Consider the following 25,921-nt stretch of genomic DNA (forward strand, 5'->3'; position numbering starts at 1 on the left):
GAAAAAGTTAAAGGTAAGCACTGTTTCTGCCCGGTTTCGAACCGGGGACCTTTCGCGTGTGAGGCGAACGTGATAACCACTACACTACAGAAACCCATTCAAGCTGTTTTTTTGAGCCTTGCAGACCGAAAGTCTACCCTAAAGTAAGATCAGTGAAAAGAGCTGCTGAAAGCGACATTGACAAAAAGCACTAGCGCGCTCAAATTGTTTCTGCCCGGTTTCGAACCGGGGACCTTTGGCTTGTTAGGCGAACGTGATAACCACTACACTACAGAAACCCATCACAACAGCACTTTTCGGGTTGGTTGCTCGGAGGTTGGGGTCACCGTATTAGCTATTATTTGCTTCTGGTTGGTTGATAACCTGAGTTCAGTTTACCGTCCTTGCAAATGATACTCTTTGGTAATGAAGCAAAGAAGGAAGAAAGCCCATCTCGGATGCCTAACTTGATACAAATAACATCCTCAAAACAGCCAGTACTGGCAAGATACACTGAGTCATGGATATCACCTCTAGCTTTTCCACACACTTTTCTCACCAGGTCAGCTGAAAACATACGCCAATGGTCGTCAGGTTTTCCAGCTCAGCTGACTAAGCAGGAGAACCAAAGTCCACATTCCAATTGCCTTTGGGTCCAGAAAACAAGTTTGCCTAAACACCAAACACTTACAGCGATGGTCAGCTCATAAACAGTGAAGAAAAAGAGCTCACATTGAAGGTGTTGCACCTAAACTGTGCTTTGTATTGGCAGATTTGGCTTACGGCTGCCAGAGGGGCAAGGCATGGCAAGAGCTTTGAGTTTGCCAGACTGTGAAAAAGTTAAAGGTAAGCACTGTTTCTGCCCGGTTTCGAACCGGGGACCTTTCGCGTGTGAGGCGAACGTGATAACCACTACACTACAGAAACCCATTCATGCTGTATTTTTGAGCCTTGCAAACCGAAAGTCTACCCTAAAGTAAGATCGGTGAAAAGAGCTGCTGAAAGCGACATTGACAAAAAGCACTAGCGCGCTCAAATTGTTTCTGCCCGGTTTCGAACCGGGGACCTTTCGCGTGTTAGGCGAACGTGATAACCACTACACTACAGAAACCCATCACAACAGCACTTTTCGGGTTGGTTGCTCGGAGGTTGGGGTCACCGTATTAGCTATTATTTGCTTCTGGTTGGTTGATAACCTGAGTTCAGTTTACCGTCCTTGCAAATGATACTCTTTGGTAATGAAGTAAAGAAGGAAGAAAGCCCATCTCGGATGCCTAACTTGATACAAATAACATCCTCAAAACAGCCAGTACTGGCAAGATACACTGAGTCATGGATATCACCTCTAGCTTTTCCACACACTTTTCTCACCAGGTCAGCTGAAAACATACGCCAATGGTCGTCAGGTTTTCCAGCTCAGCTGACTAAGCAGGAGAACCAAAGTCCACATTCCAATTGCCTTTGGGTCCAGAAAACAAGTTTGCCTAAACACCAAACACTTACAGCGATGGTCAGCTCATAAACAGTGAAGAAAAAGAGCTCACATTGAAGGTGTTGCACCTAAACTGTGCTTTGTATTGGCAGATTTGGCTTACGGCTGCCAGAGGGGCAAGGCATGGCAAGAGCTTTGAGTTTGCCAGACTGTGAAAAAGTTAAAGGTAAGCACTGTTTCTGCCCGGTTTCGAACCGGGGACCTTTCGCGTGTGAGGCGAACGTGATAACCACTACACTACAGAAACCCATTCATGCTGTTTTTTTGAGCCTTGCAGACCGAAAGTCTACCCTAAAGTAAGATCGGTGAAAAGAGCTGCTGAAAGCGACATTGACAAAAAGCACTAGCGCGCTCAAATTGTTTCTGCCCGGTTTCAAACTGGGGACCTTTAGCGTGTTAGGCGAACGTGATAACCACTACACTACAGAAACCCATCACAACAGCACTTTTCGGGTTGGTTGCTCAGAGGTTGGGGTCACCGTATTAGCTATTATTTGCTTCTGGTTGGTTGATAACCTGAGTTCAGTTTACCGTCCTTGCAAATGATACTCTTTGGTAATGAAGCAAAGAAGGAAGAAAGCCCATCTCGGATGCCTAACTTGATACAAATAACATCCTCAAAACAGCCAGTACTGGCAAGATACACTGAGTCATGGATATCACCTCTAGCTTTTCCACACACTTTTCTCACCAGGTCAGCTGAAAACATACGCCAATGGTCGTCAGGTTTTCCAGCTTAGCTGACTAAGCAGGAGAACCAAAGTCCACGTTCCAATTGCCTTTGGGTCCAGAAAACAAGTTTGCCTAAACACCAAACACTTACAGCGATGGTCAGCTCATAAACAGTGAAGAAAAAGAGCTCACATTGAAGGTGTTGCACCTAAACTGTGCTTTGTATTGGCAGATTTGGCTTACGGCTGCCAGAGGGGCAAGGCATGGCAAGAGCTTTGAGTTTGCCAGACTGTGAAAAAGTTAAAGGTAAGCACTTTTTCTGCCTGGTTTCGAACCGGGGACCTTTCGCGTGTGAGGTGAACGTGATAACCACTACACTACAGAAACCCATTCATGCTGTTTTTTGAGCCTTGCAAACCGAAAGTCTACCCTAAAGTAAGATCGGTGAAAAGAGCTGCTGAAAGCGACATTGACAAAAAGCACTAGCGCGCTCAAATTGTTTCTGCCCGGTTTCGAACCGGGGACCTTTGGCGTGTTAGGCGAACGTGATAACCACTACACTACAGAAACCTATCACGACAGCATTTTTCGGGTTGGTTGCTCGGAGGTTGGGGTTACCGTATTAGCTATTATTTGCTTCTGGTTGGTTGATAACCTGAGTTCAGTTTACCGTCCTTGCAAATGATACTCTTTGGTAATGAAGCAAAGAAGGAAGAAAGCCCATCTCGGATGCCTAACTTGATACAAATAACATCCTCAAAACAGCCAGTACTGGCAAGATACACTGAGTCATGGATATCACCTCTAGCTTTTCCACACACTTTTCTCACCAGGTCAGCTGAAAACATACGCCAATGGTCGTCAGGTTTTCCAGCTCAGCTGACCAAGCAGGAGAACCAAAGTCCACATTCCAATTGCCTTTGGGTCCAGAAAACAAGTTTGCCTAAACACCAAACACTTACAGCGATGGTCAGCTCATAAACAGTGAAGAAAAAGAGCTCACATTGAAGGTGTTGCACCTAAACTGTGCTTTGTATTGGCAGATTTGGCTTACGGCTGCCAGAGGGGCAAGGCATGGCAAGAGCTTTGAGTTTGCCAGACTGTGAAAAAGTTAAAGGTAAGCACTGTTTCTGCCCGGTTTCGAACCGGGGACCTTTCGCGTGTGAGGCGAACGTGATAACCACTACACTACAGAAACCCATTCATGCTGTTTTTTTGAGCCTTGCAAACCGAAAGTCTACCCTAAAGTAAGATCGGTGAAAAGAGCTGCTGAAAGCGACATTGACAAAAAGCACTTGCGCGCTCAAATTGTTTCTGCCCGGTTTCAGAACCGGGGACCTTTCGCGTGTTAGGCGAACGTGATAACCACTACACTACAGAAACCCATCACAACAGCACTTTTCGGGTTGGTTGCTCGGAGGTTGGGGTCACCGTATTAGCTATTATTTGCTTCTGGTTGGTTGATAACCTGAGTTCAGTTTACCGTCCTTGCAAATGATACTCTTTGGTAATGAAGCAAAGAAGGAAGAAAGCCCATCTCGGATGCCTAACTTGATACAAATAACATCCTCAAAACAGCCAGTACTGGCAAGATACACTGAGTCATGGATATCACCTCTAGCTTTTCCACACACTTTTCTCACCAGGTCAGCTGAAAACATACGCCAATGGTCGTCAGGTTTTCCAGCTCAGCTGACTAAGCAGGAGAACCAAAGTCCACATTCCAATTGCCTTTGGGTCCAGAAAACAAGTTTGCCTAAACACCAAACACTTACAGCGATGGTCAGCTCATAAACAGTGAAGAAAAAGAGCTCACATTGAAGGTGTTGCACCTAAACTGTGCTTTGTATTGGCAGATTTGGCTTACGGCTGCCAGAGGGGCAAGGCATGGCAAGAGCTTTGAGTTTGCCAGACTGTGAAAAAGTTAAAGGTAAGCACTGTTTCTGCCCGGTTTCGAACCGGGGACCTTTCGCGTGTGAGGCGAACTTGATAACCACTACACTACAGAAACCCATTCAAGCTGTTTTTTTGAGCCTTGCAGACCGAAAGTCTACCCTAAAGTAAGATCAGTGAAAAGAGCTGCTGAAAGCGACATTGACAAAAAGCACTAGCGCGCTCAAATTGTTTCTGCCCGGTTTCGAACCGGGGACCTTTGGCGTGTTAGGCGAACGTGATAACCACTACACTACAGAAACCCATCACAACAGCACTTTTCGGGTTGGTTGCTCGGAGGTTGGGGTCACCGTATTAGCTATTATTTGCTTCTGGTTGGTTGATAACCTGAGTTCAGTTTACCGTCCTTGCAAATGATACTCTTTGGTAATGAAGCAAAGAAGGAAGAAAGCCCATCTCGGATGCCTAACTTGATACAAATAACATCCTCAAAACAGCCAGTACTGGCAAGATACACTGAGTCATGGATATCACCTCTAGCTTTTCCACACACTTTTCTCACCAGGTCAGCTGAAAACATACGCCAATGGTCGTCAGGTTTTCCAGCTCAGCTGACTAAGCAGGAGAACCAAAGTCCACATTCCAATTGCCTTTGGGTCCAGAAAACAAGTTTGCCTAAACACCAAACACTTACAGCGATGGTCAGCTCATAAACAGTGAAGAAAAAGAGCTCACATTGAAGGTGTTGCACCTAAACTGTGCTTTGTATTGGCAGATTTGGCTTACGGCTGCCAGAGGGGCAAGGCATGGCAAGAGCTTTGAGTTTGCCAGACTGTGAAAAAGTTAAAGGTAAGCACTGTTTCTGCCCGGTTTCGAACCGGGGACCTTTCGCGTGTGAGGCGAACGTGATAACCACTACACTACAGAAACCCATTCATGCTGTTTTTTTGAGCCTTGCAAACCGAAAGTCTACCCTAAAGTAAGATCGGTGAAAAGAGCTGCTGAAAGCGACATTGACAAAAAGCACTAGCGCGCTCAAATTGTTTCTGCCCGGTTTCGAACCGGGGACCTTTCGCGTGTTAGGCGAACGTGATAACCACTACACTACAGAAACCCATCACAACAGCACTTTTCGGGTTGGTTGCTCGGAGGTTGGGGTCACCGTATTAGCTATTATTTGCTTCTGGTTGGTTGATAACCTGAGTTCAGTTTACCGTCCTTGCAAATGATACTCTTTGGTAATGAAGCAAAGAAGGAAGAAAGCCCATCTCGGATGCCTAACTTGATACAAATAACATCCTCAAAACAGCCAGTACTGGCAAGATACACTGAGTCATGGATATCACCTCTAGCTTTTCCACACACTTTTCTCACCAGGTCAGCTGAAAACATACGCCAATGGTCGTCAGGTTTTCCAGCTCAGCTGACTAAGCAGGAGAACCAAAGTCCACATTCCAATTGCCTTTGGGTCCAGAAAACAAGTTTGCCTAAACACCAAACACTTACAGCGATGGTCAGCTCATAAACAGTGAAGAAAAAGAGCTCACATTGAAGGTGTTGCACCTAAACTGTGCTTTGTATTGGCAGATTTGGCTTACGGCTGCCAGAGGGGCAAGGCATGGCAAGAGCTTTGAGTTTGCCAGACTGTGAAAAAGTTAAAGGTAAGCACTGTTTCTGCCCGGTTTCGAACCGGGGACCTTTCGCGTGTGAGGCGAACGTGATAACCACTACACTACAGAAACCCATTCATGCTGTTTTTTTGAGCCTTGCAGACCGAAAGTCTACCCTAAAGTAAGATCGGTGAAAAGAGCTGCTGAAAGCGACATTGACAAAAAGCACTAGCGCGCTCAAATTGTTTCTGCCCGGTTTCAAACTGGGGACCTTTAGCGTGTTAGGCGAACGTGATAACCACTACACTACAGAAACCCATCACAACAGCACTTTTCGGGTTGGTTGCTCAGAGGTTGGGGTCACCGTATTAGCTATTATTTGCTTCTGGTTGGTTGATAACCTGAGTTCAGTTTACCGTCCTTGCAAATGATACTCTTTGGTAATGAAGCAAAGAAGGAAGAAAGCCCATCTCGGATGCCTAACTTGATACAAATAACATCCTCAAAACAGCCAGTACTGGCAAGATACACTGAGTCATGGATATCACCTCTAGCTTTTCCACACACTTTTCTCACCAGGTCAGCTGAAAACATACGCCAATGGTCGTCAGGTTTTCCAGCTTAGCTGACTAAGCAGGAGAACCAAAGTCCACGTTCCAATTGCCTTTGGGTCCAGAAAACAAGTTTGCCTAAACACCAAACACTTACAGCGATGGTCAGCTCATAAACAGTGAAGAAAAAGAGCTCACATTGAAGGTGTTGCACCTAAACTGTGCTTTGTATTGGCAGATTTGACTTACGGCTGCCAGAGGGGCAAGGCATGGCAAGAGCTTTGAGTTTGCCAGACTGTGAAAAAGTTAAAGGTAAGCACTGTTTCTGCCCGGTTTCGAACCGGGGACCTTTTGCGTGTGAGGCGATCGTGATAACCACTACACTACAGAAACCCATTCATGCTGTTTTTTTGAGCCTTGCAAACCGAAAGTCTACCCTAAAGTAAGATCGGTGAAAAGAGCTGCTGAAAGCGACATTGACAAAAAGCACTAGCGCGCTCAAATTGTTTCTGCCCGGTTTCGAACCGGGGACCTTTCGCGTGTTAGGCGAACGTGATAACCACTACACTACAGAAACCCATCACAACAGCACTTTTCGGGTTGGTTGCTCGGAGGTTGGGGTCACCGTATTAGCTATTATTTGCTTCTGGTTGGTTGATAACCTGAGTTCAGTTTACCGTCCTTGCAAATGATACTCTTTGGTAATGAAGCAAAGAAGGAAGAAAGCCCATCTCGGATGCCTAACTTGATACAAATAACATCCTCAAAACAGCCAGTACTGGCAAGATACACTGAGTCATGGATATCACCTCTAGCTTTTCCACACACTTTTCTCACCAGGTCAGCTGAAAACATACGCCAATGGTCGTCAGGTTTTCCAGCTCAGCTGACTAAGCAGGAGAACCAAAGTCCACATTCCAATTGCCTTTGGGTCCAGAAAACAAGTTTGCCTAAACACCAAACACTTACAGCGATGGTCAGCTCATAAACAGTGAAGAAAAAGAGCTCACATTGAAGGTGTTGCACCTAAACTGTGCTTTGTATTGGCAGATTTGGCTTACGGCTGCCAGAGGGGCAAGGCATGGCAAGAGCTTTGAGTTTGCCAGACTGTGAAAAAGTTAAAGGTAAGCACTGTTTCTGCCCGGTTTCGAACCGGGGACCTTTCGCGTGTGAGGCGAACGTGATAACCACTACACTACAGAAACCCATTCATGCTGTTTTTTTGAGCCTTGCAGACCGAAAGTCTACCCTAAAGTAAGATCGGTGAAAAGAGCTGCTGAAAGCGACATTGACAAAAAGCACTAGCGCGCTCAAATTGTTTCTGCCCGGTTTCAAACTGGGGACCTTTAGCGTGTTAGGCGAACGTGATAACCACTACACTACAGAAACCCATCACAACAGCACTTTTCGGGTTGGTTGCTCAGAGGTTGGGGTCACCGTATTAGCTATTATTTGCTTCTGGTTGGTTGATAACCTGAGTTCAGTTTACCGTCCTTGCAAATGATACTCTTTGGTAATGAAGCAAAGAAGGAAGAAAGCCCATCTCGGATGCCTAACTTGATACAAATAACATCCTCAAAACAGCCAGTACTGGCAAGATACACTGAGTCATGGATATCACCTCTAGCTTTTCCACACACTTTTCTCACCAGGTCAGCTGAAAACATACGCCAATGGTCGTCAGGTTTTCCAGCTTAGCTGACTAAGCAGGAGAACCAAAGTCCACGTTCCAATTGCCTTTGGGTCCAGAAAACAAGTTTGCCTAAACACCAAACACTTACAGCGATGGTCAGCTCATAAACAGTGAAGAAAAAGAGCTCACATTGAAGGTGTTGCACCTAAACTGTGCTTTGTATTGGCAGATTTGGCTTACGGCTGCCAGAGGGGCAAGGCATGGCAAGAGCTTTGAGTTTGCCAGACTGTGAAAAAGTTAAAGGTAAGCACTGTTTCTGCCCGGTTTCGAACCGGGGACCTTTCGCGTGTGAGGCGAACGTGATAACCACTACACTACAGAAACCCATTCATGCTGTTTTTTTGAGCCTTGCAAACCGAAAGTCTACCCTAAAGTAAGATCGGTGAAAAGAGCTGCTGAAAGCGACATTGACAAAAAGCACTAGCGCGCTCAAATTGTTTCTGCCCGGTTTCGAACCGGGGACCTTTCGCGTGTTAGGCGAACGTGATAACCACTACACTACAGAAACCCATCACAACAGCACTTTTCGGGTTGGTTGCTCGGAGGTTGGGGTCACCGTATTAGCTATTATTTGCTTCTGGTTGGTTGATAACCTGAGTTCAGTTTACCGTCCTTGCAAATGATACTCTTTGGTAATGAAGCAAAGAAGGAAGAAAGCCCATCTCGGATGCCTAACTTGATACAAATAACATCCTCAAAACAGCCAGTACTGGCAAGATACACTGAGTCATGGATATCACCTCTAGCTTTTCCACACACTTTTCTCACCAGGTCAGCTGAAAACATACGCCAATGGTCGTCAGGTTTTCCAGCTCAGCTGACTAAGCAGGAGAACCAAAGTCCACATTCCAATTGCCTTTGGGTCCAGAAAACAAGTTTGCCTAAACACCAAACACTTACAGCGATGGTCAGCTCATAAACAGTGAAGAAAAAGAGCTCACATTGAAGGTGTTGCACCTAAACTGTGCTTTGTATTGGCAGATTTGGCTTACGGCTGCCAGAGGGGCAAGGCATGGCAAGAGCTTTGAGTTTGCCAGACTGTGAAAAAGTTAAAGGTAAGCACTGTTTCTGCCCGGTTTCGAACCGGGGACCTTTCGCGTGTGAGGCGAACGTGATAACCACTACACTACAGAAACCCATTCATGCTGTTTTTTTGAGCCTTGCAGACTGAAAGTCTACCCTAAAGTAAGATCGGTGAAAAGAGCTGCTGAAAGCGACATTGACAAAAAGCACTAGCGCGCTCAAATTGTTTCTGCCCGGTTTCAAACTGGGGACCTTTAGCGTGTTAGGCGAACGTGATAACCACTACACTACAGAAACCCATCACAACAGCACTTTTCGGGTTGGTTGCTCAGAGGTTGGGGTCACCGTATTAGCTATTATTTGCTTCTGGTTGGTTGATAACCTGAGTTCAGTTTACCGTCCTTGCAAATGATACTCTTTGGTAATGAAGCAAAGAAGGAAGAAAGCCCATCTCGGATGCCTAACTTGATACAAATAACATCCTCAAAACAGCCAGTACTGGCAAGATACACTGAGTCATGGATATCACCTCTAGCTTTTCCACACACTTTTCTCACCAGGTCAGCTGAAAACATACGCCAATGGTCGTCAGGTTTTCCAGCTTAGCTGACTAAGCAGGAGAACCAAAGTCCACGTTCCAATTGCCTTTGGGTCCAGAAAACAAGTTTGCCTAAACACCAAACACTTACAGCGATGGTCAGCTCATAAACAGTGAAGAAAAAGAGCTCACATTGAAGGTGTTGCACCTAAACTGTGCTTTGTATTGGCAGATTTGGCTTACGGCTGCCAGAGGGGCAAGGCATGGCAAGAGCTTTGAGTTTGCCAGACTGTGAAAAAGTTAAAGGTAAGCACTGTTTCTGCCCGGTTTCGAACCGGGGACCTTTCGCGTGTGAGGCGAACGTGATAACCACTACACTACAGAAACCCATTCATGCTGTTTTTTTGAGCCTTGCAAACCGAAAGTCTACCCTAAAGTAAGATCGGTGAAAAGAGCTGCTGAAAGCGACATTGACAAAAAGCACTAGCGCGCTCAAATTGTTTCTGCCCGGTTTCGAACCGGGGACCTTTCGCGTGTTAGGCGAACGTGATAACCACTACACTACAGAAACCCATCACAACAGCACTTTTCGGGTTGGTTGCTCGGAGGTTGGGGTCACCGTATTAGCTATTATTTGCTTCTGGTTGGTTGATAACCTGAGTTCAGTTTACCGTCCTTGCAAATGATACTCTTTGGTAATGAAGCAAAGAAGGAAGAAAGCCCATCTCGGATGCCTAACTTGATACAAATAACATCCTCAAAACAGCCAGTACTGGCAAGATACACTGAGTCATGGATATCACCTCTAGCTTTTCCACACACTTTTCTCACCAGGTCAGCTGAAAACATACGCCAATGGTCGTCAGGTTTTCCAGCTCAGCTGACTAAGCAGGAGAACCAAAGTCCACATTCCAATTGCCTTTGGGTCCAGAAAACAAGTTTGCCTAAACACCAAACACTTACAGCGATGGTCAGCTCATAAACAGTGAAGAAAAAGAGCTCACATTGAAGATGTTGCACCTAAACTGTGCTTTGTATTGGCAGATTTGGCTTACGGCTGCCAGAGGGGCAAGGCATGGCAAGAGCTTTGAGTTTGCCAGACTGTGAAAAAGTTAAAGGTAAGCACTGTTTCTGCCCGGTTTCGAACCGGGGACCTTTCGCGTGTGAGGCGAACGTGATAACCACTACACTACAGAAACCCATTCATGCTGTTTTTTTGAGCCTTGCAGACCGAAAGTCTACCCTAAAGTAAGATCGGTGAAAAGAGCTGCTGAAAGCGACATTGACAAAAAGCACTAGCGCGCTCAAATTGTTTCTGCCCGGTTTCAAACTGGGGACCTTTAGCGTGTTAGGCGAACGTGATAACCACTACACTACAGAAACCCATCACAACAGCACTTTTCGGGTTGGTTGCTCAGAGGTTGGGGTCACCGTATTAGCTATTATTTGCTTCTGGTTGGTTGATAACCTGAGTTCAGTTTACCATCCTTGCAAATGATACTCTTTGGTAATGAAGCAAAGAAGGAAGAAAGCCCATCTCGGATGCCTAACTTGATACAAATAACATCCTCAAAACAGCCAGTACTGGCAAGATACACTGAGTCATGGATATCACCTCTAGCTTTTCCACACACTTTTCTCACCAGGTCAGCTGAAAACATACGCCAATGGTCGTCAGGTTTTCCAGCTTAGCTGACTAAGCAGGAGAACCAAAGTCCACGTTCCAATTGCCTTTGGGTCCAGAAAACAAGTTTGCCTAAACACCAAACACTTACAGCGATGGTCAGCTCATAAACAGTGAAGAAAAAGAGCTCACATTGAAGGTGTTGCACCTAAACTGTGCTTTGTATTGGCAGATTTGGCTTACGGCTGCCAGAGGGGCAAGGCATGGCAAGAGCTTTGAGTTTGCCAGACTGTGAAAAAGTTAAAGGTAAGCACTTTTTCTGCCTGGTTTCGAACCGGGGACCTTTCGCGTGTGAGGTGAACGTGATAACCACTACACTACAGAAACCCATTCATGCTGTTTTTTGAGCCTTGCAAACCGAAAGTCTACCCTAAAGTAAGATCGGTGAAAAGAGCTGCTGAAAGCGACATTGACAAAAAGCACTAGCGCGCTCAAATTGTTTCTGCCCGGTTTCGAACCGGGGACCTTTGGCGTGTTAGGCGAACGTGATAACCACTACACTACAGAAACCTATCACGACAGCATTTTTCGGGTTGGTTGCTCGGAGGTTGGGGTTACCGTATTAGCTATTATTTGCTTCTGGTTGGTTGATAACCTGAGTTCAGTTTACCGTCCTTGCAAATGATACTCTTTGGTAATGAAGCAAAGAAGGAAGAAAGCCCATCTCGGATGCCTAACTTGATACAAATAACATCCTCAAAACAGCCAGTACTGGCAAGATACACTGAGTCATGGATATCACCTCTAGCTTTTCCACACACTTTTCTCACCAGGTCAGCTGAAAACATACGCCAATGGTCGTCAGGTTTTCCAGCTTAGCTGACTAAGCAGGAGAACCAAAGTCCACGTTCCAATTGCCTTTGGGTCCAGAAAACAAGTTTGCCTAAACACCAAACACTTACAGCGATGGTCAGCTCATAAACAGTGAAGAAAAAGAGCTCACATTGAAGGTGTTGCACCTAAACTGTGCTTTGTATTGGCAGATTTGGCTTACGGCTGCCAGAGGGGCAAGGCATGGCAAGAGCTTTGAGTTTGCCAGACTGTGAAAAAGTTAAAGGTAAGCACTTTTTCTGCCTGGTTTCGAACCGGGGACCTTTCGCGTGTGAGGTGAACGTGATAACCACTACACTACAGAAACCCATTCATGCTGTTTTTTGAGCCTTGCAAACCGAAAGTCTACCCTAAAGTAAGATCGGTGAAAAGAGCTGCTGAAAGCGACATTGACAAAAAGCACTAGCGCGCTCAAATTGTTTCTGCCCGGTTTCGAACCGGGGACCTTTGGCGTGTTAGGCGAACGTGATAACCACTACACTACAGAAACCTATCACGACAGCATTTTTCGGGTTGGTTGCTCGGAGGTTGGGGTTACCGTATTAGCTATTATTTGCTTCTGGTTGGTTGATAACCTGAGTTCAGTTTACCGTCCTTGCAAATGATACTCTTTGGTAATGAAGCAAAGAAGGAAGAAAGCCCATCTCGGATGCCTAACTTGATACAAATAACATCCTCAAAACAGCCAGTACTGGCAAGATACACTGAGTCATGGATATCACCTCTAGCTTTTCCACACACTTTTCTCACCAGGTCAGCTGAAAACATACGCCAATGGTCGTCAGGTTTTCCAGCTCAGCTGACCAAGCAGGAGAACCAAAGTCCACATTCCAATTGCCTTTGGGTCCAGAAAACAAGTTTGCCTAAACACCAAACACTTACAGCGATGGTCAGCTCATAAACAGTGAAGAAAAAGAGCTCACATTGAAGGTGTTGCACCTAAACTGTGCTTTGTATTGGCAGATTTGGCTTACGGCTGCCAGAGGGGCAAGGCATGGCAAGAGCTTTGAGTTTGCCAGACTGTGAAAAAGTTAAAGGTAAGCACTGTTTCTGCCCGGTTTCGAACCGGGGACCTTTCGCGTGTGAGGCGAACGTGATAACCACTACACTACAGAAACCCATTCATGCTGTTTTTTTGAGCCTTGCAAACCGAAAGTCTACCCTAAAGTAAGATCGGTGAAAAGAGCTGCTGAAAGCGACATTGACAAAAAGCACTTGCGCGCTCAAATTGTTTCTGCCCGGTTTCAGAACCGGGGACCTTTCGCGTGTTAGGCGAACGTGATAACCACTACACTACAGAAACCCATCACAACAGCACTTTTCGGGTTGGTTGCTCGGAGGTTGGGGTCACCGTATTAGCTATTATTTGCTTCTGGTTGGTTGATAACCTGAGTTCAGTTTACCGTCCTTGCAAATGATACTCTTTGGTAATGAAGCAAAGAAGGAAGAAAGCCCATCTCGGATGCCTAACTTGATACAAATAACATCCTCAAAACAGCCAGTACTGGCAAGATACACTGAGTCATGGATATCACCTCTAGCTTTTCCACACACTTTTCTCACCAGGTCAGCTGAAAACATACGCCAATGGTCGTCAGGTTTTCCAGCTCAGCTGACTAAGCAGGAGAACCAAAGTCCACATTCCAATTGCCTTTGGGTCCAGAAAACAAGTTTGCCTAAACACCAAACACTTACAGCGATGGTCAGCTCATAAACAGTGAAGAAAAAGAGCTCACATTGAAGGTGTTGCACCTAAACTGTGCTTTGTATTGGCAGATTTGGCTTACGGCTGCCAGAGGGGCAAGGCATGGCAAGAGCTTTGAGTTTGCCAGACTGTGAAAAAGTTAAAGGTAAGCACTGTTTCTGCCCGGTTTCGAACCGGGGACCTTTCGCGTGTGAGGCGAACGTGATAACCACTACACTACAGAAACCCATTCATGCTGTTTTTTTGAGCCTTGCAGACTGAAAGTCTACCCTAAAGTAAGATCGGTGAAAAGAGCTGCTGAAAGCGACATTGACAAAAAGCACTAGCGCGCTCAAATTGTTTCTGCCCGGTTTCAAACTGGGGACCTTTAGCGTGTTAGGCGAACGTGATAACCACTACACTACAGAAACCCATCACAACAGCACTTTTCGGGTTGGTTGCTCAGAGGTTGGGGTCACCGTATTAGCTATTATTTGCTTCTGGTTGGTTGATAACCTGAGTTCAGTTTACCGTCCTTGCAAATGATACTCTTTGGTAATGAAGCAAAGAAGGAAGAAAGCCCATCTCGGATGCCTAACTTGATACAAATAACATCCTCAAAACAGCCAGTACTGGCAAGATACACTGAGTCATGGATATCACCTCTAGCTTTTCCACACACTTTTCTCACCAGGTCAGCTGAAAACATACGCCAATGGTCGTCAGGTTTTCCAGCTTAGCTGACTAAGCAGGAGAACCAAAGTCCACGTTCCAATTGCCTTTGGGTCCAGAAAACAAGTTTGCCTAAACACCAAACACTTACAGCGATGGTCAGCTCATAAACAGTGAAGAAAAAGAGCTCACATTGAAGGTGTTGCACCTAAACTGTGCTTTGTATTGGCAGATTTGGCTTACGGCTGCCAGAGGGGCAAGGCATGGCAAGAGCTTTGAGTTTGCCAGACTGTGAAAAAGTTAAAGGTAAGCACTGTTTCTGCCCGGTTTCGAACCGGGGACCTTTCGCGTGTGAGGCGAACGTGATAACCACTACACTACAGAAACCCATTCATGCTGTTTTTTTGAGCCTTGCAAACCGAAAGTCTACCCTAAAGTAAGATCGGTGAAAAGAGCTGCTGAAAGCGACATTGACAAAAAGCACTAGCGCGCTCAAATTGTTTCTGCCCGGTTTCGAACCGGGGACCTTTCGCGTGTTAGGCGAACGTGATAACCACTACACTACAGAAACCCATCACAACAGCACTTTTCGGGTTGGTTGCTCGGAGGTTGGGGTCACCGTATTAGCTATTATTTGCTTCTGGTTGGTTGATAACCTGAGTTCAGTTTACCGTCCTTGCAAATGATACTCTTTGGTAATGAAGCAAAGAAGGAAGAAAGCCCATCTCGGATGCCTAACTTGATACAAATAACATCCTCAAAACAGCCAGTACTGGCAAGATACACTGAGTCATGGATATCACCTCTAGCTTTTCCACACACTTTTCTCACCAGGTCAGCTGAAAACATACGCCAATGGTCGTCAGGTTTTCCAGCTCAGCTGACTAAGCAGGAGAACCAAAGTCCACATTCCAATTGCCTTTGGGTCCAGAAAACAAGTTTGCCTAAACACCAAACACTTACAGCGATGGTCAGCTCATAAACAGTGAAGAAAAAGAGCTCACATTGAAGATGTTGCACCTAAACTGTGCTTTGTATTGGCAGATTTGGCTTACGGCTGCCAGAGGGGCAAGGCATGGCAAGAGCTTTGAGTTTGCCAGACTGTGAAAAAGTTAAAGGTAAGCACTGTTTCTGCCCGGTTTCGAACCGGGGACCTTTCGCGTGTGAGGCGAACGTGATAACCACTACACTACAGAAACCCATTCATGCTGTTTTTTTGAGCCTTGCAGACCGAAAGTCTACCCTAAAGTAAGATCGGTGAAAAGAGCTGCTGAAAGCGACATTGACAAAAAGCACTAGCGCGCTCAAATTGTTTCTGCCCGGTTTCAAACTGGGGACCTTTAGCGTGTTAGGCGAACGTGATAACCACTACACTACAGAAACCCATCACAACAGCACTTTTCGGGTTGGTTGCTCAGAGGTTGGGGTCACCGTATTAGCTATTATTTGCTTCTGGTTGGTTGATAACCTGAGTTCAGTTTACCATCCTTGCAAATGATACTCTTTGGTAATGAAGCAAAGAAGGAAGAAAGCCCATCTCGGATGCCTAACTTGATACAAATAACATCCTCAAAACAGCCAGTACTGGCAAGATACACTGAGTCATGGATATCACCTCTAGCTTTTCCACACACTTTTCTCACCAGGTCAGCTGAAAACATACGCCAATGGTCGTCAGGTTTTCCAGCTTAGCTGACTAAGCAGGAGAACCAAAGTCCACGTTCCAATTGCCTTTGGGTCCAGAAAACAAGTTTGCCTAAACACCAAACACTTACAGCGATGGTCAGCTCATAAACAGTGAAGAAAAAGAGCTCACATTGAAGGTGTTGCACCTAAACTGTGCTTTGTATTGGCAGATTTGGCTTACGGCTGCCAGAGGGGCAAGGCATGGCAAGAGCTTTGAGTTTGCCAGACTGTGAAAAAGTTAAAGGTAAGCACTTTTTCTGCCTGGTTTCGAACCGGGGACCTTTCGCGTGTGAGGTGAACGTGATAACCACTACACTACAGAAACCCATTCATGCTGTTTTTTGAGCCTTGCAAACCGAAAGTCTACCCTAAAGTAAGATCGGTGAAAAGAGCTGCTGAAAGCGACATTGACAAAAAGCACTAGCGCGCTCAAATTGTTTCTGCCCGGTTTCGAACCGGGGACCTTTGGCGTGTTAGGCGAACGTGATAACCACTACACTACAGAAACCTATCACGACAGCATTTTTCGGGTTGGTTGCTCGGAGGTTGGGGTTACCGTATTAGCTATTATTTGCTTCTGGTTGGTTGATAACCTGAGTTCAGTTTACCGTCCTTGCAAATGATACTCTTTGGTAATGAAGCAAAGAAGGAAGAAAGCCCATCTCGGATGCCTAACTTGATACAAATAACATCCTCAAAACAGCCAGTACTGGCAAGATACACTGAGTCATGGATATCACCTCTAGCTTTTCCACACACTTTTCTCACCAGGTCAGCTGAAAACATACGCCAATGGTCGTCAGGTTTTCCAGCTTAGCTGACTAAGCAGGAGAACCAAAGTCCACGTTCCAATTGCCTTTGGGTCCAGAAAACAAGTTTGCCTAAACACCAAACACTTACAGCGATGGTCAGCTCATAAACAGTGAAGAAAAAGAGCTCACATTGAAGGTGTTGCACCTAAACTGTGCTTTGTATTGGCAGATTTGGCTTACGGCTGCCAGAGGGGCAAGGCATGGCAAGAGCTTTGAGTTTGCCAGACTGTGAAAAAGTTAAAGGTAAGCACTTTTTCTGCCTGGTTTCGAACCGGGGACCTTTCGCGTGTGAGGTGAACGTGATAACCACTACACTACAGAAACCCATTCATGCTGTTTTTTGAGCCTTGCAAACCGAAAGTCTACCCTAAAGTAAGATCGGTGAAAAGAGCTGCTGAAAGCGACATTGACAAAAAGCACTAGCGCGCTCAAATTGTTTCTGCCCGGTTTCGAACCGGGGACCTTTGGCGTGTTAGGCGAACGTGATAACCACTACACTACAGAAACCTATCACGACAGCATTTTTCGGGTTGGTTGCTCGGAGGTTGGGGTTACCGTATTAGCTATTATTTGCTTCTGGTTGGTTGATAACCTGAGTTCAGTTTACCGTCCTTGCAAATGATACTCTTTGGTAATGAAGCAAAGAAGGAAGAAAGCCCATCTCGGATGCCTAACTTGATACAAATAACATCCTCAAAACAGCCAGTACTGGCAAGATACACTGAGTCATGGATATCACCTCTAGCTTTTCCACACACTTTTCTCACCAGGTCAGCTGAAAACATACGCCAATGGTCGTCAGGTTTTCCAGCTCAGCTGACCAAGCAGGAGAACCAAAGTCCACATTCCAATTGCCTTTGGGTCCAGAAAACAAGTTTGCCTAAACACCAAACACTTACAGCGATGGTCAGCTCATAAACAGTGAAGAAAAAGAGCTCACATTGAAGGTGTTGCACCTAAACTGTGCTTTGTATTGGCAGATTTGGCTTACGGCTGCCAGAGGGGCAAGGCATGGCAAGAGCTTTGAGTTTGCCAGACTGTGAAAAAGTTAAAGGTAAGCACTGTTTCTGCCCGGTTTCGAACCGGGGACCTTTTGCGTGTGAGGCGAACGTGATAACCACTACACTACAGAAACCCATTCATGCTGTTTTTTTGAGCCTTGCAAACCGAAAGTCTACCCTAAAGTAAGATCGGTGAAAAGAGCTGCTGAAAGCGACATTGACAAAAAGCACTTGCGCGCTCAAATTGTTTCTGCCCGGTTTCAGAACCGGGGACCTTTCGCGTGTTAGGCGAACGTGATAACCACTACACTACAGAAACCCATCACAACAGCACTTTTCGGGTTGGTTGCTCGGAGGTTGGGGTCACCGTATTAGCTATTATTTGCTTCTGGTTGGTTGATAACCTGAGTTCAGTTTACCGTCCTTGCAAATGATACTCTTTGGTAATGAAGCAAAGAAGGAAGAAAGCCCATCTCGAATGCCTAACTTGATACAAATAACATCCTCAAAACAGCCAGTACTGGCAAGATACACTGAGTCATGGATATCACCTCTAGCTTTTCCACACACTTTTCTCACCAGGTCAGCTGAAAACATACGCCAATGGTCGTCAGGTTTTCCAGCTCAGCTGACTAAGCAGGAGAACCAAAGTCCACATTCCAATTGCCTTTGGGTCCAGAAAACAAGTTTGCCTAAACACCAAACACTTACAGCGATGGTCAGCTCATAAACAGTGAAGAAAAAGAGCTCACATTGAAGGTGTTGCACCTAAACTGTGCTTTGTATTGGCAGATTTGGCTTACGGCTGCCAGAGGGGCAAGGCATGGCAAGAGCTTTGAGTTTGCCAGACTGTGAAAAAGTTAAAGGTAAGCACTGTTTCTGCCCGGTTTCGAACTGGGGACCTTTCGCGTGTGAGGCGAACTTGATAACCACTACACTACAGAAACCCATTCAAGCTGTTTTTTTGAGCCTTGCAGACCGAAAGTCTACCCTAAAGTAAGATCAGTGAAAAGAGCTGCTGAAAGCGACATTGACAAAAAGCACTAGCGCGCTCAAATTGTTTCTGCCCGGTTTCGAACCGGGGACCTTTGGCGTGTTAGGCGAACGTGATAACCACTACACTACAGAAACCCATCACAACAGCACTTTTCGGGTTGGTTGCTCGGAGGTTGGGGTCACCGTATTAGCTATTATTTGCTTCTGGTTGGTTGATAACCTGAGTTCAGTTTACCGTCCTTGCAAATGATACTCTTTGGTAATGAAGCAAAGAAGGAAGAAAGCCCATCTCGGATGCCTAACTTGATACAAATAACATCCTCAAAACAGCCAGTACTGGCAAGATACACTGAGTCATGGATATCACCTCTAGCTTTTCCACACACTTTTCTCACCAGGTCAGCTGAAAACATACGCCAATGGTCGTCAGGTTTTCCAGCTCAGCTGACTAAGCAGGAGAACCAAAGTCCACATTCCAATTGCCTTTGGGTCCAGAAAACAAGTTTGCCTAAACACCTAACACTTACAGCGATGGTCAGCTCATAAACAGTGAAGAAAAAGAGCTCACATTGAAGGTGTTGCACCTAAACTGTGCTTTGTATTGGCAGATTTGGCTTACGGCTGCCAGAGGGGCAAGGCATGGCAAGAGCTTTGAGTTTGCCAGACTGTGAAAAAGTTAAAGGTAAGCACTGTTTCTGCCCGGTTTCGAACCGGGGACCTTTCGCGTGTGAGGCGAACGTGATAACCACTACACTACAGAAACCCATTCATGCTGTTTTTTTGAGCCTTGCAAACCGAAAGTCTACCCTAAAGTAAGATCGGTGAAAAGAGCTGCTGAAAGCGACATTGACAAAAAGCACTAGCGCGCTCAAATTGTTTCTGCCCGGTTTCGAACCGGGGACCTTTCGCGTGTTAGGCGAACGTGATAACCACTACACTACAGAAACCCATCACAACAGCACTTTTCGGGTTGGTTGCTCGGAGGTTGGGGTCACCGTATTAGCTATTATTTGCTTCTGGTTGGTTGATAACCTGAGTTCAGTTTACCGTCCTTGCAAATGATACTCTTTGGTAATGAAGCAAAGAAGGAAGAAAGCCCATCTCGGATGCCTAACTTGATACAAATAACATCCTCAAAACAGCCAGTACTGGCAAGATACACTGAGTCATGGATATCACCTCTAGCTTTTCCACACACTTTTCTCACCAGGTCAGCTGAAAACATACGCCAATGGTCGTCAGGTTTTCCAGCTCAGCTGACTAAGCAGGAGAACCAAAGTCCACATTCCAATTGCCTTTGGGTCCAGAAAACAAGTTTGCCTAAACACCAAACACTTACAGCGATGGTCAGCTCATAAACAGTGAAGAAAAAGAGCTCACATTGAAGGTGTTGCACCTAAACTGTGCTTTGTATTGGCAGATTTGGCTTACGGCTGCCAGAGGGGCAAGGCATGGCAAGAGCTTTGAGTTTGCCAGACTGTGAAAAAGTTAAAGGTAAGCACTGTTTCTGCCCGGTTTCGAACCGGGGACCTTTCGCGTGTGAGGCGAACGTGATAACCACTACACTACAGAAACCCATTCATGCTGTTTTTTTGAGCCTTGCAGACTGAAAGTCTACCCTAAAGTAAGATCGGTGAAAAGAGCTGCTGAAAGCGACATTGACAAAAAGCACTAGCGCGCTCAAATTGTTTCTGCCCGGTTTCAAACTGGGGACCTTTAGCGTGTTAGGCGAACGTGATAACCACTACACTACAGAAACCCATCACAACAGCACTTTTCGGGTTGGTTGCTCAGAGGTTGGGGTCACCGTATTAGCTATTATTTGCTTCTGGTTGGTTGATAACCTGAGTTCAGTTTACCGTCCTTGCAAATGATACTCTTTGGTAATGAAGCAAAGAAGGAAGAAAGCCCATCTCGGATGCCTAACTTGATACAAATAACATCCTCAAAACAGCCAGTACTGGCAAGATACACTGAGTCATGGATATCACCTCTAGCTTTTCCACACACTTTTCTCACCAGGTCAGCTGAAAACATACGCCAATGGTCGTCAGGTTTTCCAGCTTAGCTGACTAAGCAGGAGAACCAAAGTCCACGTTCCAATTGCCTTTGGGTCCAGAAAACAAGTTTGCCTAAACACCAAACACTTACAGCGATGGTCAGCTCATAAACAGTGAAGAAAAAGAGCTCACATTGAAGGTGTTGCACCTAAACTGTGCTTTGTATTGGCAGATTTGGCTTACGGCTGCCAGAGGGGCAAGGCATGGCAAGAGCTTTGAGTTTGCCAGACTGTGAAAAAGTTAAAGGTAAGCACTGTTTCTGCCCGGTTTCGAACCGGGGACCTTTCGCGTGTGAGGCGAACGTGATAACCACTACACTACAGAAACCCATTCATGCTGTTTTTTTGAGCCTTGCAAACCGAAAGTCTACCCTAAAGTAAGATCGGTGAAAAGAGCTGCTGAAAGCGACATTGACAAAAAGCACTAGCGCGCTCAAATTGTTTCTGCCCGGTTTCGAACCGGGGACCTTTCGCGTGTTAGGCGAACGTGATAACCACTACACTACAGAAACCCATCACAACAGCACTTTTCGGGTTGGTTGCTCGGAGGTTGGGGTCACCGTATTAGCTATTATTTGCTTCTGGTTGGTTGATAACCTGAGTTCAGTTTACCGTCCTTGCAAATGATACTCTTTGGTAATGAAGCAAAGAAGGAAGAAAGCCCATCTCGGATGCCTAACTTGATACAAATAACATCCTCAAAACAGCCAGTACTGGCAAGATACACTGAGTCATGGATATCACCTCTAGCTTTTCCACACACTTTTCTCACCAGGTCAGCTGAAAACATACGCCAATGGTCGTCAGGTTTTCCAGCTCAGCTGACTAAGCAGGAGAACCAAAGTCCACATTCCAATTGCCTTTGGGTCCAGAAAACAAGTTTGCCTAAACACCAAACACTTACAGCGATGGTCAGCTCATAAACAGTGAAGAAAAAGAGCTCACATTGAAGATGTTGCACCTAAACTGTGCTTTGTATTGGCAGATTTGGCTTACGGCTGCCAGAGGGGCAAGGCATGGCAAGAGCTTTGAGTTTGCCAGACTGTGAAAAAGTTAAAGGTAAGCACTGTTTCTGCCCGGTTTCGAACCGGGGACCTTTCGCGTGTGAGGCGAACGTGATAACCACTACACTACAGAAACCCATTCATGCTGTTTTTTTGAGCCTTGCAGACCGAAAGTCTACCCTAAAGTAAGATCGGTGAAAAGAGCTGCTGAAAGCGACATTGACAAAAAGCACTAGCGCGCTCAAATTGTTTCTGCCCGGTTTCAAACTGGGGACCTTTAGCGTGTTAGGCGAACGTGATAACCACTACACTACAGAAACCCATCACAACAGCACTTTTCGGGTTGGTTGCTCAGAGGTTGGGGTCACCGTATTAGCTATTATTTGCTTCTGGTTGGTTGATAACCTGAGTTCAGTTTACCATCCTTGCAAATGATACTCTTTGGTAATGAAGCAAAGAAGGAAGAAAGCCCATCTCGGATGCCTAACTTGATACAAATAACATCCTCAAAACAGCCAGTACTGGCAAGATACACTGAGTCATGGATATCACCTCTAGCTTTTCCACACACTTTTCTCACCAGGTCAGCTGAAAACATACGCCAATGGTCGTCAGGTTTTCCAGCTTAGCTGACTAAGCAGGAGAACCAAAGTCCACGTTCCAATTGCCTTTGGGTCCAGAAAACAAGTTTGCCTAAACACCAAACACTTACAGCGATGGTCAGCTCATAAACAGTGAAGAAAAAGAGCTCACATTGAAGGTGTTGCACCTAAACTGTGCTTTGTATTGGCAGATTTGGCTTACGGCTGCCAGAGGGGCAAGGCATGGCAAGAGCTTTGAGTTTGCCAGACTGTGAAAAAGTTAAAGGTAAGCACTTTTTCTGCCTGGTTTCGAACCGGGGACCTTTCGCGTGTGAGGTGAACGTGATAACCACTACACTACAGAAACCCATTCATGCTGTTTTTTGAGCCTTGCAAACCGAAAGTCTACCCTAAAGTAAGATCGGTGAAAAGAGCTGCTGAAAGCGACATTGACAAAAAGCACTAGCGCGCTCAAATTGTTTCTGCCCGGTTTCGAACCGGGGACCTTTGGCGTGTTAGGCGAACGTGATAACCACTACACTACAGAAACCTATCACGACAGCATTTTTCGGGTTGGTTGCTCGGAGGTTGGGGTTACCGTATTAGCTATTATTTGCTTCTGGTTGGTTGATAACCTGAGTTCAGTTTACCGTCCTTGCAAATGATACTCTTTGGTAATGAAGCAAAGAAGGAAGAAAGCCCATCTCGGATGCCTAACTTGATACAAATAACATCCTCAAAACAGCCAGTACTGGCAAGATACACTGAGTCATGGATATCACCTCTAGCTTTTCCACACACTTTTCTCACCAGGTCAGCTGAAAACATACGCCAATGGTCGTCAGGTTTTCCAGCTTAGCTGACTAAGCAGGAGAACCAAAGTCCACGTTCCAATTGCCTTTGGGTCCAGAAAACAAGTTTGCCTAAACACCAAACACTTACAGCGATGGTCAGCTCATAAACAGTGAAGAAAAAGAGCTCACATTGAAGGTGTTGCACCTAAACTGTGCTTTGTATTGGCAGATTTGGCTTACGGCTGCCAGAGGGGCAAGGCATGGCAAGAGCTTTGAGTTTGCCAGACTGTGAAAAAGTTAAAGGTAAGCACTTTTTCTGCCTGGTTTCGAACCGGGGACCTTTCGCGTGTGAGGTGAACGTGATAACCACTACACTACAGAAACCCATTCATGCTGTTTTTTGAGCCTTGCAAACCGAAAGTCTACCCTAAAGTAAGATCGGTGAAAAGAGCTGCTGAAAGCGACATTGACAAAAAGCACTAGCGCGCTCAAATTGTTTCTGCCCGGTTTCGAACCGGGGACCTTTGGCGTGTTAGGCGAACGTGATAACCACTACACTACAGAAACCTATCACGACAGCATTTTTCGGGTTGGTTGCTCGGAGGTTGGGGTTACCGTATTAGCTATTATTTGCTTCTGGTTGGTTGATAACCTGAGTTCAGTTTACCGTCCTTGCAAATGATACTCTTTGGTAATGAAGCAAAGAAGGAAGAAAGCCCATCTCGGATGCCTAACTTGATACAAATAACATCCTCAAAACAGCCAGTACTGGCAAGATACACTGAGTCATGGATATCACCTCTAGCTTTTCCACACACTTTTCTCACCAGGTCAGCTGAAAACATACGCCAATGGTCGTCAGGTTTTCCAGCTCAGCTGACCAAGCAGGAGAACCAAAGTCCACATTCCAATTGCCTTTGGGTCCAGAAAACAAGTTTGCCTAAACACCAAACACTTACAGCGATGGTCAGCTCATAAACAGTGAAGAAAAAGAGCTCACATTGAAGGTGTTGCACCTAAACTGTGCTTTGTATTGGCAGATTTGGCTTACGGCTGCCAGAGGGGCAAGGCATGGCAAGAGCTTTGAGTTTGCCAGACTGTGAAAAAGTTAAAGGTAAGCACTGTTTCTGCCCGGTTTCGAACCGGGGACCTTTTGCGTGTGAGGCGAACGTGATAACCACTACACTACAGAAACCCATTCATGCTGTTTTTTTGAGCCTTGCAAACCGAAAGTCTACCCTAAAGTAAGATCGGTGAAAAGAGCTGCTGAAAGCGACATTGACAAAAAGCACTTGCGCGCTCAAATTGTTTCTGCCCGGTTTCAGAACCGGGGACCTTTCGCGTGTTAGGCGAACGTGATAACCACTACACTACAGAAACCCATCACAACAGCACTTTTCGGGTTGGTTGCTCGGAGGTTGGGGTCACCGTATTAGCTATTATTTGCTTCTGGTTGGTTGATAACCTGAGTTCAGTTTACCGTCCTTGCAAATGATACTCTTTGGTAATGAAGCAAAGAAGGAAGAAAGCCCATCTCGAATGCCTAACTTGATACAAATAACATCCTCAAAACAGCCAGTACTGGCAAGATACACTGAGTCATGGATATCACCTCTAGCTTTTCCACACACTTTTCTCACCAGGTCAGCTGAAAACATACGCCAATGGTCGTCAGGTTTTCCAGCTCAGCTGACTAAGCAGGAGAACCAAAGTCCACATTCCAATTGCCTTTGGGTCCAGAAAACAAGTTTGCCTAAACACCAAACACTTACAGCGATGGTCAGCTCATAAACAGTGAAGAAAAAGAGCTCACATTGAAGGTGTTGCACCTAAACTGTGCTTTGTATTGGCAGATTTGGCTTACGGCTGCCAGAGGGGCAAGGCATGGCAAGAGCTTTGAGTTTGCCAGACTGTGAAAAAGTTAAAGGTAAGCACTGTTTCTGCCCGGTTTCGAACCGGGGACCTTTCGCGTGTGAGGCGAACTTGATAACCACTACACTACAGAAACCCATTCAAGCTGTTTTTTTGAGCCTTGCAGACCGAAAGTCTACCCTAAAGTAAGATCAGTGAAAAGAGCTGCTGAAAGCGACATTGACAAAAAGCACTAGCGCGCTCAAATTGTTTCTGCCCGGTTTCGAACCGGGGACCTTTGGCGTGTTAGGCGAACGTGATAACCACTACACTACAGAAACCCATCACAACAGCACTTTTCGGGTTGGTTGCTCGGAGGTTGGGGTCACCGTATTAGCTATTATTTGCTTCTGGTTGGTTGATAACCTGAGTTCAGTTTACCGTCCTTGCAAATGATACTCTTTGGTAATGAAGCAAAGAAGGAAGAAAGCCCATCTCGGATGCCTAACTTGATACAAATAACATCCTCAAAACAGCCAGTACTGGCAAGATACACTGAGTCATGGATATCACCTCTAGCTTTTCCACACACTTTTCTCACCAGGTCAGCTGAAAACATACGCCAATGGTCGTCAGGTTTTCCAGCTCAGCTGACTAAGCAGGAGAACCAAAGTCCACATTCCAATTGCCTTTGGGTCCAGAAAACAAGTTTGCCTAAACACCTAACACTTACAGCGATGGTCAGCTCATAAACAGTGAAGAAAAAGAGCTCACATTGAAGGTGTTGCACCTAAACTGTGCTTTGTATTGGCAGA

The 25,921-nt window shown here is 45.7% G+C and overlaps 27 non-coding genes across 27 annotated transcripts; all 27 read right to left on the bottom strand.

The window, feature by feature from the left end:
- Positions 1-21: 21 nt before the first annotated feature.
- On the bottom strand, positions 22-94 carry TRNAV-CAC (transfer RNA valine (anticodon CAC)). The gene has a single exon. It is a non-coding gene; the product is annotated as a tRNA-Val (tRNA).
- A 739-nt stretch (positions 95-833) lies between these two features.
- On the bottom strand, positions 834-906 carry TRNAV-CAC (transfer RNA valine (anticodon CAC)). The gene has a single exon. It is a non-coding gene; the product is annotated as a tRNA-Val (tRNA).
- Positions 907-1,017: 111 nt separating this feature from the next.
- On the bottom strand, positions 1,018-1,090 carry TRNAV-AAC (transfer RNA valine (anticodon AAC)). The gene has a single exon. It is a non-coding gene; the product is annotated as a tRNA-Val (tRNA).
- Positions 1,091-1,645: 555 nt separating this feature from the next.
- Positions 1,646-1,718, bottom strand: TRNAV-CAC (transfer RNA valine (anticodon CAC)). The gene has a single exon. It is a non-coding gene; the product is annotated as a tRNA-Val (tRNA).
- Positions 1,719-3,268: 1,550 nt separating this feature from the next.
- TRNAV-CAC (transfer RNA valine (anticodon CAC)) lies at positions 3,269-3,341 on the bottom strand. Its single transcript has one exon. It is a non-coding gene; the product is annotated as a tRNA-Val (tRNA).
- Positions 3,342-4,893: 1,552 nt separating this feature from the next.
- TRNAV-CAC (transfer RNA valine (anticodon CAC)) lies at positions 4,894-4,966 on the bottom strand. The gene has a single exon. It is a non-coding gene; the product is annotated as a tRNA-Val (tRNA).
- A 111-nt stretch (positions 4,967-5,077) lies between these two features.
- Positions 5,078-5,150, bottom strand: TRNAV-AAC (transfer RNA valine (anticodon AAC)). Its single transcript has one exon. It is a non-coding gene; the product is annotated as a tRNA-Val (tRNA).
- A 555-nt stretch (positions 5,151-5,705) lies between these two features.
- TRNAV-CAC (transfer RNA valine (anticodon CAC)) lies at positions 5,706-5,778 on the bottom strand. Its single transcript has one exon. It is a non-coding gene; the product is annotated as a tRNA-Val (tRNA).
- A 923-nt stretch (positions 5,779-6,701) lies between these two features.
- Positions 6,702-6,774, bottom strand: TRNAV-AAC (transfer RNA valine (anticodon AAC)). Its single transcript has one exon. It is a non-coding gene; the product is annotated as a tRNA-Val (tRNA).
- Positions 6,775-7,329: 555 nt separating this feature from the next.
- TRNAV-CAC (transfer RNA valine (anticodon CAC)) lies at positions 7,330-7,402 on the bottom strand. The gene has a single exon. It is a non-coding gene; the product is annotated as a tRNA-Val (tRNA).
- Positions 7,403-8,141: 739 nt separating this feature from the next.
- On the bottom strand, positions 8,142-8,214 carry TRNAV-CAC (transfer RNA valine (anticodon CAC)). The gene has a single exon. It is a non-coding gene; the product is annotated as a tRNA-Val (tRNA).
- Positions 8,215-8,325: 111 nt separating this feature from the next.
- Positions 8,326-8,398, bottom strand: TRNAV-AAC (transfer RNA valine (anticodon AAC)). Its single transcript has one exon. It is a non-coding gene; the product is annotated as a tRNA-Val (tRNA).
- Positions 8,399-8,953: 555 nt separating this feature from the next.
- TRNAV-CAC (transfer RNA valine (anticodon CAC)) lies at positions 8,954-9,026 on the bottom strand. The gene has a single exon. It is a non-coding gene; the product is annotated as a tRNA-Val (tRNA).
- A 739-nt stretch (positions 9,027-9,765) lies between these two features.
- Positions 9,766-9,838, bottom strand: TRNAV-CAC (transfer RNA valine (anticodon CAC)). The gene has a single exon. It is a non-coding gene; the product is annotated as a tRNA-Val (tRNA).
- A 111-nt stretch (positions 9,839-9,949) lies between these two features.
- Positions 9,950-10,022, bottom strand: TRNAV-AAC (transfer RNA valine (anticodon AAC)). Its single transcript has one exon. It is a non-coding gene; the product is annotated as a tRNA-Val (tRNA).
- A 555-nt stretch (positions 10,023-10,577) lies between these two features.
- On the bottom strand, positions 10,578-10,650 carry TRNAV-CAC (transfer RNA valine (anticodon CAC)). Its single transcript has one exon. It is a non-coding gene; the product is annotated as a tRNA-Val (tRNA).
- Positions 10,651-13,011: 2,361 nt separating this feature from the next.
- On the bottom strand, positions 13,012-13,084 carry TRNAV-CAC (transfer RNA valine (anticodon CAC)). The gene has a single exon. It is a non-coding gene; the product is annotated as a tRNA-Val (tRNA).
- Positions 13,085-13,824: 740 nt separating this feature from the next.
- Positions 13,825-13,897, bottom strand: TRNAV-CAC (transfer RNA valine (anticodon CAC)). The gene has a single exon. It is a non-coding gene; the product is annotated as a tRNA-Val (tRNA).
- Positions 13,898-14,636: 739 nt separating this feature from the next.
- Positions 14,637-14,709, bottom strand: TRNAV-CAC (transfer RNA valine (anticodon CAC)). The gene has a single exon. It is a non-coding gene; the product is annotated as a tRNA-Val (tRNA).
- Positions 14,710-14,820: 111 nt separating this feature from the next.
- Positions 14,821-14,893, bottom strand: TRNAV-AAC (transfer RNA valine (anticodon AAC)). The gene has a single exon. It is a non-coding gene; the product is annotated as a tRNA-Val (tRNA).
- A 555-nt stretch (positions 14,894-15,448) lies between these two features.
- Positions 15,449-15,521, bottom strand: TRNAV-CAC (transfer RNA valine (anticodon CAC)). The gene has a single exon. It is a non-coding gene; the product is annotated as a tRNA-Val (tRNA).
- Positions 15,522-19,507: 3,986 nt separating this feature from the next.
- Positions 19,508-19,580, bottom strand: TRNAV-CAC (transfer RNA valine (anticodon CAC)). The gene has a single exon. It is a non-coding gene; the product is annotated as a tRNA-Val (tRNA).
- Positions 19,581-19,691: 111 nt separating this feature from the next.
- TRNAV-AAC (transfer RNA valine (anticodon AAC)) lies at positions 19,692-19,764 on the bottom strand. Its single transcript has one exon. It is a non-coding gene; the product is annotated as a tRNA-Val (tRNA).
- Positions 19,765-20,319: 555 nt separating this feature from the next.
- On the bottom strand, positions 20,320-20,392 carry TRNAV-CAC (transfer RNA valine (anticodon CAC)). Its single transcript has one exon. It is a non-coding gene; the product is annotated as a tRNA-Val (tRNA).
- A 739-nt stretch (positions 20,393-21,131) lies between these two features.
- On the bottom strand, positions 21,132-21,204 carry TRNAV-CAC (transfer RNA valine (anticodon CAC)). Its single transcript has one exon. It is a non-coding gene; the product is annotated as a tRNA-Val (tRNA).
- A 111-nt stretch (positions 21,205-21,315) lies between these two features.
- TRNAV-AAC (transfer RNA valine (anticodon AAC)) lies at positions 21,316-21,388 on the bottom strand. Its single transcript has one exon. It is a non-coding gene; the product is annotated as a tRNA-Val (tRNA).
- Positions 21,389-21,943: 555 nt separating this feature from the next.
- TRNAV-CAC (transfer RNA valine (anticodon CAC)) lies at positions 21,944-22,016 on the bottom strand. Its single transcript has one exon. It is a non-coding gene; the product is annotated as a tRNA-Val (tRNA).
- Between the last annotated feature and the right edge of the window lie 3,905 nt (positions 22,017-25,921).

The sequence above is a fragment of the Lithobates pipiens genome, unplaced genomic scaffold (genome assembly GCF_037356315.1).
Source record: "Lithobates pipiens isolate NorthernLeopardFrog02 unplaced genomic scaffold, aLitPip1_a1.2 Scaffold_8, whole genome shotgun sequence".
In the NCBI taxonomy this organism is placed as follows: Eukaryota; Metazoa; Chordata; class Amphibia; order Anura; family Ranidae; genus Lithobates; species Lithobates pipiens.